The sequence below is a fragment of the Melozone crissalis genome, unplaced genomic scaffold (genome assembly GCF_028551555.1).
Source record: "Melozone crissalis strain CALT ecotype California unplaced genomic scaffold, PUWL_Pcris_2 ptg000055l_1, whole genome shotgun sequence".
NCBI lineage: Eukaryota > Metazoa > Chordata > Aves > Passeriformes > Passerellidae > Melozone > Melozone crissalis.
This window is the reverse complement of record NW_026535833.1, coordinates 1224914-1237944: the sequence shown is the minus strand read 5'-3', so window position 1 is coordinate 1237944 and position 13031 is coordinate 1224914.

Here is a 13031-nt window from a genome sequence, read left to right as displayed (position 1 = left end):
GTCACAAGGACCTGGAGAAGAAAGAGCCCCAAAAGGCCAGACATGATGTAATATCATCCATAATAAGGGTAAAATACATGTTGCTATTCATCATGTATCCAAAGAATTATGGAATGGTTTGGGTTGGAAGGGACCTTTAAAGGTCATCTGGAATGACAGAGTACTGAAAGCAAGAAAAAACCAGTATCTTAAGTGCCAGGGAAAACTGTGTTGAAAGCAACCTAAGGTTAGAGCCAAAACAGCAACACCTTATCTTTGAAATCAAGATTTATCAATTACTGATGCTGTCTGCCACTGAGGGGCACACTAAACCAGAATGCTCCACTCCAGCTTTGCCATGCTGTGCTATCAAAGCTCTCCATGCTGCCCAGCTCCTGTAGAAACTGGACTTTGTGATGTGACCCCAGCATGGCAGCAGCCCAGGTGAAGCATCACCACTCCTACAAAATAAAGCAGTTTTTACCTGAACATCAAACAACACTAAATTTCTCTGGGGAACACTGGGTGCAGGAAAATCAGGGACAGAAAAGGGATGTGTCTGTGGAGCAGAGGGCTGGTAAAAATTCTCATTAGGTTGTTAACAGCTGGTTTCATTAGTCTGCCTACAGACAATCATTATTACTTAGCGGCTACTGCAGGGTGAAAAGCCATTTCAGTTTATTAATGTTCTCAGAGCTGCAAACCTGGCAGTGAAATTATTTTTAAAGTGGCTTGTAAAGTTTGTCCTTTCTCAAAGAACGTGTCAGGCTGATAGACCAGGCTGTGAAATTTATGCCCCAATAAAAGGGAGTTTGAATGCAGTTTAATGGCACCTTGAAATGTTCTGCTCTGAGAAACTGTCCCCAAAGTCCAGGTGGACCTTTCTCCATGGGAACTCTTAGAAATTTGTAGAAGCTATAACTTTAGCATTAATTTTACAGGAGCATTTATAGCCCCAGGGTCAAGAGCAAAGCCATAAAATGCTGCTCAAGCCCTGAGCTTTCTCAAACCAGAGGTAAACTTGTATCCAAAGGTCTGTCTGGAGCCCAGGACTGCTACATTTGCTCTAGTAGAATTCTGTTATAAAGCTGAGCCTGCAACCAAGGTAGATTTTTATCTCAGCTTAGTTAAATGTCCCCCCTAAACCACCATAAATTATAATTTCCCCACTATAATTCATGTTTTGTCCACTCCTAATTACTCTTTCTTCTTGCCCTAAGCACAATCCTTACTCATACAATACGTTTGATGACTCTCATTAAATTTATTATTCTACAGACATTGTTAAAGTTTACCTGAATGAGAGCTTTATCCAGCTCCTGCCAGAGCTAATGGAGAAGATATTTCAGTTTATTCAAAGCAGCTGTTATCTCAGAAAGAGGATGATGCTTAAATTATAATAAAAGTTCTGCCAGAAACAGTATTCCTTTGTTTCCCCCAACCATTCACTAAAAGCCCTCAGTCACTTAGGAACTTTTAAAATCATTTCTAGTATTCACTACATGGCCAATTACTAAAGGAGCTCTGACCCTGCAGGGCAGTTAATGACCAACTCTGACATATTTCTTACATGTATTTTTTTCCCCACCATTTTCTTCAACAGCAGCTAACCAGGTGCCTTGCCCTTTTTATCTCCTGTTTAATCCATTTACTCTCATCCTCCATGGCGCAGCACACGATGTTTCCACAGAACCAGCCTGCACCAGCCACTATTTCACAACTCACCCATAAAATCCCAATCTTTGACACTTCCACCTCTTCATCTTCCCATCCAGGGAGGGCAGTCAAGGTCAGCCAGATGCAAACGAGAGTTTGAAGCTGAGGTGTGATGAGGCCCTGATTGCTTGATGAGCACAGGAGGAGGAAAGGTCTTGGCTGTGCCTTGGTTCTTAAATCATCCTCAGTTGTGCAGGAAAATTAAGGACAGAGCAGTGATGCTCCTCTGACCAGCTTCCTCATGGCATTGTTCCTGTCACAAAGTCAAAGACAGGCAGGTTACACAAATTCTCTTTCTCTGACTCCTGCTGGGATGACACCATTGAAAAATAGAAAAAAATTATAATTATCAGGGCTTTTCATTGTGTGAGCTCAGGATTCCCCATGCTCTTGCAGAGGGGGAATGTTCATCAGGCAAAGGATATGAGAAGGAGCTTCAAATTGTCAAAATCCCAGTAAAAATATTTTTTCCTATGGAACCCTTCACCAAAGCTGGTCACACTTCAGGCCCTTTGTGCACCCATTTCCTGATGTGCATCTCCCAGTGGGGTGTTCCCACTGCTCCAGGGACCCCACACAAACCTTACAGCCCCCCACAAACACACCCCCAGGAGCTGCACCCTTCCCTCCAAACCTGGGTACCTGCATCAGCCACCTCTGTGCTGAGCTGAGCCTGGTTCTCCCCAAAAGAAGGTGCTCAGTTTATCCTTGAAAAGATTGACAACAGCATTCTTGTCTTCTTCAAAAGAGCCATTATTTCACAGCTGTAATCTCCACACTGAGACTTTATTCCCTTAAAGTGTCCAAGTACACAGGCAGCATCAAGGAAGGCACTGAAGTGAGTCAAGTTTAAGCCCAAAGAGCTCTCAGCTCCCTGTGAAAGCTGAGAGAAGCAGTAGAGAAAGAATGAATGCTCCTATAATGGCATCTAACAGCCACAGGGCAAGGGAGAAGTTGGGTTTAGAGAATGAAGAAAAAGCATTAAGTAATAAAAGGTGAGAAAAATCCATCACTCGAACAGGTAAATGAAGGTAAACCACTTGAAGAGACAGACTTAAGATGGAAGAAAAACCCCACAATTAATAGTGTTCATGACACCCAGAGGCAAAACAAGCCCAGGGGATCAGGAAAGAGGTAAGCCTGTGCTCCGAGGAACAGCAGAAATGAAGTGAGAGCTCTGGAGGGAACAAAAGAAAGAGGCACTCTAAAGAAAGGAAGAAATGCCTCCCCACAAGATGTTTGTTTTGGTTTTTTTAAATCAAGAGTCTCTTATATGATGTGGTAGAAAATACAGAAAAATAAAGGTCAGGAGAAGCATGGTTGATTGGGAACATTCCTGCATAGCAGACAAGATATGTCCTTGTGCAAATTATTCCATGCAGCACTCACATATTTAATTGCTGCTTTTCCTCTTCCTGGGGAAGCAAAGTTGCTTTATTTACTCCAAGCAATATTTTCTCCCTCCTCCCTGGCTAAGAACAAGCTCCCACCTTGGCAAGGGCTCGCTGGTTTACTTAATGCTCATCACAGCCATGCTAAGGAGAGTGGAGCAGGTTAATTTATCACTTGTTCCAATCATTAACTTGCCCAGCTGCTGGGTCCAAGAGCCCCAGAGTGCCTCAGGTTATACAGGATCACAGAAGGAAAAGCTCCATTGCATTAAGCTGCTGCCACACTGGCCCTCTCTGCCTGTCAAACACTCTCAGCCGCTCTTGCACTGCCCTCTGAAAATCCCCCATAAAATACAAGTGAAAATCCCTCATCACCTGTGAGAAAGCACAGCTGGGTTCTGCTCAGGGCATTTCAAACTATGTGGGTATTTGTGAGCTCCCCTTGCAAGGGCAGCATCTCAGGAAAACCAAAAGTTTCTTTTCATGGACTCACCATGTTCAGGACACTGCCCCTAGACCAGGTTGTTCCAAGCCCCATCCAACCTGGCCTTGAGCACTGCCAAGGGTGACACAACCACAGCTTCTCTGGAACCTGTTCTGCTCCTGCCAGATCTAAAATCATACCCAACTCAGCAGCCTCAGACACAGATTTCTATTAAATATCTACATTTTCTAGGAAAGAAATATGGCAAACCTTGTTTGCATCCAACTTTGCAAAATCAACACAAGCTCTTCAGAAAGGGCTGCCGCCCACTTTTCTTATTTTTCCCATTTGGTGGAACATTTTCATTCTGTTGTTGTTTGCAGCAATATTTTAATATATATGGCTGAGCTGCTTAAAATAGTACAGCAAGATACTTGTGTGAGGGGTGGAAAACTGAGCTCTCTCACATCCAGTGTTTCTGTTGTTGGAAGTTTTAAATCCCACCTCTCTGGTGGGATGAAATAGGTGCTACTAATCCAATTTCTAAAGTATCATGCATCAAGCTGACACTATTTTAAGACTTTAAAAACCCCAGCCAATTTAAACCAACCTCAGCTCCTTTCCATTTTCTCTGTTCCACAGTTTATGACAGAAGACAGGAGAGAAAGATTGTTTTGGGAACTATGTTTTCAGCACTCTCAAAATAATATAAAAACTGCTCTGCCACACTCTCAGCTGTTACAGCCCCAAAAAGCACAGGCTGTCTTTGCTCTCAGAGTCACAATTGTGGTGGGATTTCTACCACACCAGAGGACAATCAATTTTTTGTTTTCTCCTGGAAATAACTACAGCACTTCTGGGTAGCAAGGCAAACATGAGCCTCTTTTAATGGCCCTTGAAACTGGACATGTGAAATAAGGGACACAAAGCCAAAGATCAGCTGAATCTGTGATGTCTGAATGGGTCTCCACATTCTTCCCAGGAAGATGAACGGCAATTACGGTTCTGCCAGGGAAACTGCATCTGCTGGGAATGGGGTGTAGAAAATGTGCTTTCTGCTCCTCTCAGAGCCAAAATTCCTACACATTTCTTGTAAGTCCCTCTTAGAAAGGGACCATGTTCAGCTGAGTGACAGTGAAGCAAAATGGCAATCCAGGAATAAATGTTCCTGTGCACAACATCCTCCATTCACATGGATGCTTCCTCACTGGCACACAGGAGCAAGAAAGGAACCCAGATGCATCATTGTACATAAAGTCAGATGTGTTGAGGAATGAACAGATCTCACAGGGATATGGAAACCTCCCCTAAAAACCCAGTCCAGGGAGAGCCTGAGCTGTTTTGTGGTTCCAGGCATGAAGATGCTCAGGACCTTCCACAGATGCTCAGGATGGAGCCTGGATGTCACTCTGGAAATGCCAGTGGCTCAGCTGAGAGCTGTGGGGATGATTTACACTGCACTGAGAGGGACCACAGTCCTGCAAGGGTCTTTCATCAGGAGGAAACAGCAGCCTGGAGGGTGGGGAATGCTGATCTGAGCCACTGCTCATCCTTCACCTTAATGTGGAGCTGCCCCCAAAGTTGCCATGTATCACTTTTTATTTTTCTCCTGTTGGGTATATTTTGGAGCAGCTGTTTTATGGGGCTTTTTATGGTGATTCTGTGGGAAGCAGCCATTTGCCTGCTGCGATATCCTCACAACTAACACTAACTCCTCATTCCCTTTGGTTTTATTTGGGGTTTTTTATCTGTTTGATTGGTTTGCGTGGGTTTGTTTAGTTGGGTTTTTGTCTGTTTTGGTTTGAACTTTTTATTTGCTTTTTTATAAATGACGTGTAAAGTTGGCATAGCCAAACTCAAGAAAATGTAAACCAGGCTTGACTTTCCAGAAATTACTTTTGGCTGGGTTTAGCTGCACACCCAGGCTCAGGATCACCAGTATATTTGCAGGTTTTGCTCTGCATCATCAGCCTGCCCAGACTCTGCTTGGTGTTTCACAAATGGAGAAGACAGTGGACATTGTGCCAAGCTTCATTTCAAAGAGAAAAACCATCAGCATGACAAAAAAGAAGAAAAAAATAAAATTGACCAGTTAGAACAGAACAAGTGTCCCACCATCTTCCCCTCCACTGTTATTAATTTTGTATATTTAGAGGCAAATCTGGGTCTAAAGCTTCCATCTCTCAGTTCCTGATGCTATTTGCTACCCTTCAGCTTTGACACCTCCTGATCTGACTGACTGCTGTCCAAGTGGGACTGGGGATGCTCAGCCTGAAAAGAGGAGACACTGGGAGGCCCCACTGTGGCTGTGCAGGACTGGGAGGGTCCCACAGGAAAGAAGGGGACAGAGTGTTCACCAGGGCCTGTGGTGACAGGGCAAGGGGGATGGCTTTCAAGTGCAGGAGGCTGATTGAAGGTGGATCTAAGGAAGCTGCTGTTTTACACTGAAGGTGCTGAGGCACTGCCCAGGCTGGGCACAGAGGCTGTGCATGCCCCATCCTTGGGAACAGGGCTCCCCCAAGGTCTGGGGGAAGATTGCTCAGCTTGGAACAAGATGATCTTCAGGGTCCGTTTCAAGCCCAACCATTCAGGGATCCCCAGTGACCACTTCTGTTGACCCTGGAATCTTGGAATCTGTGTGATGTCACATCCCACGTTCCAACTGGAACTGCCACCCCCCAGCAAAGAGCACAACTCAACCACTGGCCCTTGTGTCAGCCCACCGTTCAGTCTGCGCCTGCTCACCCTCGTGATTGTTCTTGCCGCCCTTCTTGCCACCTGCCCTCTGCTACTCCCATCAGTGCTGAGAGCTCCCTGGTGCCTGCATTTTGTCACCCCTCACTTCAAGATGCTCACGTTTATCCTTTGTCTAATTTGTCAGCTGAGGGAGGTATGGTGCCATTCCATGGAGGTGGACACCTCCAGCTGCCCGAGTGGGCTGCAGCTCTGTGGGGATGGTGTGGGACAGGGACCCCACTCTGAGGTTTTGCCACCTCTGCAGGCTGTCATGGACAGAGTGGAGGAGATGGAGGTGGATGTCCCGAGTCCTACAGTAGAGGATGTGGAAATGGAGGAAGAGACTGGAGAAGAGATGGAGGTGGATACGGATATGGATGAAGAGATGGAGGTGGATGTGGATGAAGAGATGGAGGTGGATGTTTATGAGGAAGAGGAGGACATGGAAGTGGAAGTGGAAGAACACATTGAGGACATGGACGTTGATGTAAAAGATGAGGAAGAGGAGATGATTTTGGGGTGAAGAACAATGCCAGCAGCAGGACAGGCACGTGATCCCCACAGGCAGAGTGGGTCCCCTGCTGCCAGACTGGAGCTAGGCTGGTCCCTGCTCAGGGACGTGGTACCTCGCAAACTGGAGTCTGGTGGCCACACACTGCCTGCCCTATCCTCTCTTTGGGCCACTCAAGCTCCGTTCCAGACCCAGCCAAGCTCAGCTCTGGTAGCAGAGTCCTGCTTTGCCCACATGTGCTAACCTGGGGACACATGGAAGAGCCGTCTGTGCCTGACCGCAGTAACCATGACACCTGCTTTTCTTCTACCCCTGATGAACATTCCAGACAGCGATGGCACCCTTTTGTACATAGTTCTACAGTTCTACATTGTTCTACAGTTTTTTGTATTTAGAATAGGATTTAGGACTTAAGACTTTAAGAATTTTTTGTCTTCTACAAATAGATTTAATATAGTTTAGTTAGATAGGTTCTTATGTATATATGTTCTATGGATTGTTGTTGTTGTTGCAAATGTTCTTACATTCTAAAATTGTTCTGTATTGTTGTTAATAAACAATTCTGTAATAAACAATTTTTTTTTTCACACCCCCGTTCTCTTACCATTTGCATTGGGCACAGGCAGCATTTGCAAAGTTGTGGTTTCCACTTGCTCCAGGTTCTCAGGGCTGGAGGTCCCCGGGGGAGCTGGCACAGCCACCCCAGGAGTGGGGGCACCTGTGCACAGAGGGGTCCCACTGACAGAGGTCACCCCCTCCCTGCAGTTTCTCTGGACACACCTGGTAGCTGCAGGGGCAAATCCCAGCGTGCCCTGTCCCATGGGATCCCATGTTGCAGCAGGGCTGAGCCTGCCTGCTCCTGCAGAGCCTCAGCCTTGGCTCTGCCCTTGGGAGCCCCAGGGCTAGGGAGGGTGCACTGGGCTGTGGGGAACCCCTGTTCCTGAGCACCCTGAGGGGCTGGACCAGCCTGGAGGGAGCCCCAGCCCTACATGGACCAAGATTTCCCTTGGAAACCCTGTCTGTGCTCAGACTCTGGTACAAGCACAACAGGAATTGATCCTCCTAGTTAAAGGTGTTAATTGGCACAAATTTTTCCCTTGGACTTTCTAGTACAGTAAATGTCAGCACTTGTAATCCCTGTTCTGCACTCCCTGGTCAGGCACCAAAACATCTGAACCTGACAGAACATCATTAATTAGCACCAACCTGCAGAGAGCTATGGGGGAGAACCTACCCTCAACACCCAGAGAAACACTTGACATTGATAGTCTGGGGCAGAGCTGAAACTAAAGCATTTTAATGCCAAGAGAGAGGATTTTTTTATTGAACAATAATGAAAGCTTTTGGTCTGCTTCTGGGTTATGACTGATTGTTATTAATCTGTTCAGAACTCTGCTGCTGTTCCTGGCTAAGGTGCAGAGATGGTATTTCAGAGCCAGATGAGCTCAGCACAGCTTGTGCAACACACAGTTTCCACACCCAGACACTCAGGCCATGCAAACTGATACTTTTTCATCTCTGTGCAAAGATGAGTGTTAGGACATCACTGACATACCACACACTTCTCAGAGCTGTCCCTTTCATCCAGCTCTCCCCAGTCACTTCACAGACTTCACTCCAAGCAGTTTATCTCTGATAGAGTTCAGTAGCACATGGGATTTAATCCTGGTTTTTCTTCATCTTCTCCTGAGCTGTCTCCAGACACAGTGTGTGGGCACTGTCTGACAGCAGCAGCATTAATGTGTCACCTCCCTGACACTGAGGTTCATGTCACAACTTTTCATCAAAAGCAGCAAATAAATGATTCCCACTGTGTCCCACACAGCTCCATGGGGAGTTTGTGCGGCTGCAGTTCCAGCACCAGCCCTCGTGCACAGGAATTTCAGGAGGAGATACAGAAGGAATCAGCCATTCCCAGAGAAAAACATCAGTTTGCACGGCCCAGACCCCCTCAACACTGCAGACTCTGGTGACCCAGACTCTGCATTTACACTTCGGCCTCTGTGCCTTCCTTTTCTTCTCACTAGACTCCTCCCAGTTTCCCTCTTGCTCAGGTTCCCAAGATAATTAAAAGCAGCATTTGGAGCAGAGATAGATGACGGAAACTGTCCCAAGGCTTGATGAAATTTATCTTTTCAGAGAATTCCAGCCAAGGAGAGAGGAAAAGCCTGCGTGAAAGAGGTGTGAAATCAAAGCAGTAATCAAATTTAGGTATAATGAGAGAAGCTGAAGAGTTTTTCAATGTTCAGAACAAGATTAGCAGCTCCAGGCACAGGAGGGATGGGACAATTTCCCTGCTGTAAAACCTCTGTGATGCAAATTGCATCTCAAACCCTTCTCCCCAGCTCTGGAACCCGTTCAGCCACAAACGTGGTGCTGAATTTTTAAAGCAAAGTGGAAGCTGGTCAGAGAGGTGGTTTGCAAATAAAAACCACAGAGGGAAGCACCAGCTGGAGCAGAGAGGGGCAGAGCCTGGCCCTGAGGTGCAGCACAGCCTGAAACTCTAACAAATTAAAGAACTTTCCACTTGTTTTTTTTTCCCTCAGGAGCTACAGAAGCTGCTTTATGGAATCCCTGCCTCCTTCACACCGCATCAGCCTGCAGGAGAGCCCAAGGATGAAGATTACAGCATCTTCAGCTGCTGCTTCCATCTCCTGACTCAAGTCTCACCAAAATCTATCACCACTGAGCCTTCCCAAAGCCTCAGATTCACTTGGTCTGTGCAGGATTTCAGTTCTGAGGAGTACAAAGGGAGATAAAGGCACTTGCAGACACCAGAGAAGCAATTGCTGCCTGAGGTGCATTTCACTGCCCAGGTTAGTGCCTCTAAAACCATCAAAATCAGCCCCTTTGACAGCACCAAGCCAACAGCAGGACATGAGGGCCTGCACATGGTTGGAAATGCCTTTTTATAATATTCCTCTCCCCGTCTCTCATTTCATGGTGCCATTGCAGGAGTTAATCCCATCATTCAGCAGCAAGTCTTGGCAATCAGCTTCAGATGGATTTTTAGTGCTGAGCAAATAAGAGGCAATTTTACTTTGTCTCCAATGAATGAAGTTTCACCTAAATCAAACTCTGTGTTCTGAGGCTGGCCAGGCACTAACCACTGCCAGGTCCCCAACCTGGATGTCAAACTGCTCTAATATTGAAAAGTTAAATTTATTTGGCTTTGTATACAAGATTATTCTCTCTCAAAAGAATTGGAATCCATATAATTGCATTTCCAAGCACTAAACTCAGACCAGCCACAAAGAGCACAAGAGACAAGAAAAGAAATAGAGATTTCTAAGGAGATGGAAATTGAATGCTGAGTTTTTTCCATTATAGAAAGTTTCATAAATTATCACCTGCCAGCTCCTTACCTTCACTTGTGTGGCCACCACTGAATACACTCACAGATAAGAAAATGTTTGTCCTACTGAAAAGTGGGTCTAGAAGTAGAAAAAGGCTCAGATATCTGAATTAAAAGACAACATAATGAAAAGAGCTGCCTTATAATAGCAAGATATGAGGGACAGCAGGAATGGCTGAAGCCAGCAGAGATAAGTCCATGAACTATTCATGCTACAAAGATTTCTGACAAAACCCCCAATAACCCAAATACAACGTTTTGTCTGGCAGAGCTGATAGGAACCCTGTGCATTTAATTCAGTCATTGGCAGCAAATAGAGATCAGCTTGAAGCTCCTTTGGTCCACTACTACTTATTTTTTTCACCCACAAAATATAATTACATCTACTCTTTGGGAAGAAATTACTGCTTTGAGTGGTTCAATGCAAAGAGTTTCTTCCCATACCCACTCATAATCAGTCACCAAGAGAAATATTTTCTAAAAAGATCTCTTCAAAATTTTGGAGTGACTTTCAACATAAATAACTGGGTTATTTTGCTCAGAATGATAAGGGAATTGAATTGGGCTCCCTCATCTTAAAAAGAAGTGTTTCTTCCTGGTTCTTCACAAAGAGGAACCAAACACTTTGTGGCAGCAGACTGAAGGGAGGAAGAGGTTTCTTTCCCCCTGAGCTGCACAATAGGAGACAATTTTGTTGCCAAGAGGTAACAAAACCCAGCCGATTTCCACTTCTTTTAGTGTAAGGGAAAAGCTCTGAGGATCACAGCTGTGGGAGACACAGAGTGGCAGGAGCAGGGGATCTGCTGGGGGTTTTGGGGTGGGGGACAGATTAAAGAAATGTTCAAGCGAAACCTGTGAGAGGTCAAGACTCCATTCCTCAGAGGAGAAACTCGATTTGACCCAAATGCCATTCAAATCCAACAAACATTGAGGCATTTCCCCAAGCTCTGCTGGGCCATCAGGTACAACCCAAATCACTCTGTAGGACCAGGGCAGCCGATCCCTGGTACGGGACAGGGATGGTCCCCTGGGAATCCACCTGCATTGCCCATGGGACTCACATGATCTGTTTGTAAAGACCTCAGTATCCAAAAAACTCCACATTAAAAGCCTTTAATTTGGGGTTTCACTTCTCCACCTATCTGTTGTCACTAGGCAGCTGCTCCACTTCAACATCCCTCTGATGGGTACAAATTTTCTCCTAGTTTCCAGCCTAAACAGGAAGTTATTTCCATTCATTCTTCTGCAAGTACTGGGAGCTTGTACCTGCTTTGCTCTTCCTCTTCTGGTGTGCATTTGTGTACATAAAATGCCAAAGCCAGGAGCATTTCCTTCGTTTAAGGAAATGTTTAAATCATGTCATTTGTCCTTATTATTTCCTTCCCATATAATTGCATGGATTTGGTGCTGGCTCAAAACTCAGAATATTGACAGCACAAAGTCCAGTTCTCGCACTGATCTCTCCAAGTTTTGGGCCAAGCCTGCAAAGAAGGAAATACAGCAAAGAAATTCCAAACAGGGGCCCTAATAAAGGTAATAAAATGCCACCTGTCTGTGTTTGCTGCAGGGAAGAATAGTGCTGCTTATTAAATCACTACAAACAATTAAAGCAGCAGAGGGGAGGAAGACAGCGCTATCGTTTCCAGCTCCCCAGTCCTCTGCCCCTGGCAGGAATTTCATAAAGCACAAATCTCCCAGCAGAAATCCCTCAGCAATTGATTTCCTACTCGTGGAACACAGCAGGCACACACTCTGGTTTTCCTGACCAGAAAAGGAGAATTTGCCTCGATGTTTTTCCCTCGATGTTTTGTGATGTCAAATCCCCCTCCCTGCACCGAAGTGACATGTTTCTGCATGGTGGCAACCCTCTTGAGAGGCACAGAGAGCTTTGTGTCAGTGTAAGGGACCCCCACAAGGGCAGATCCCTAATTCAGGCTCCATCTTTGTTCACAAGCCGTTCCTAGCAGAAAATTCATTGCATTTCCCCAGAACAGGTAATTTCAAGCGCATTTTTCTCATGAGCTCTTCTGCCTTCCACAAAAGCAGCGTGCCAGGGATTGCTTTGGAGACCAGCATCAGGAAACGTAGCAACACCTAAGAGCCAAGATCATCCAAACCCCCTTACCAGCTCACCCCCACATCTCCTGGACTCACTTGAATGCCCAGGAGAGTCTGAAGAGCCAACTGTTTTCTAAGAAATGGTTGTGCAATCAAAAGGTAAATGACAGGGACAACCAGCCCCACACAGGTGCCCCAGGCAGGAGAAAGAGCAGGAGGGATCCATCCCTTACTGACAGAGGTGCAGTTCCAGTGATGCTCACTCCCTGTTTGGGTTGCTTTTGTGGCTTTTACATTAACAATGCATCTCCACACCACAATTGTTCTCCCTCCCTGCAGCCACATGGAAAAAAATTCACTGGTCTCTCACCTTTTTCTTGCCTCTCTCTGCCTGAAATAATTTTTCCCTCATACAACCAGCAGAACAGGGTTCGTTTTCATGCTGGAAAGAAGTCCACAAACTCTTTGACTGATTTCATTATGGAAAACATCACTACATCACCCATTCTCAGGTGCCCCAGGGCAGCAAGGGAGGGAAATTTGATAACAGAGGGGGGAACACCAGCCATGGGTAACAGCATCATATTCTGCCTCTCTCAAGGATGCTTTTCTTCCCAGTCCAGAAAATTCCCTGCCCTTTTTAGGGCTGTAGAATGCTGCTGTCTGCCCCATGAAATGAGGAGCAAACCAAGCAGGAATGCTGCACAACACCTCTGTTCCTATGATATTATTCTGCTGAACCCATAAATTTGCAGAAGAATGGGCACTGCCAACTCCTGATTGCAGAGGAGGGAGTTCGTCACATCCTCCCTGTAAATTAGGATTTATCAGAGATGGAGAATTGATTGCCAAGTAACCTGC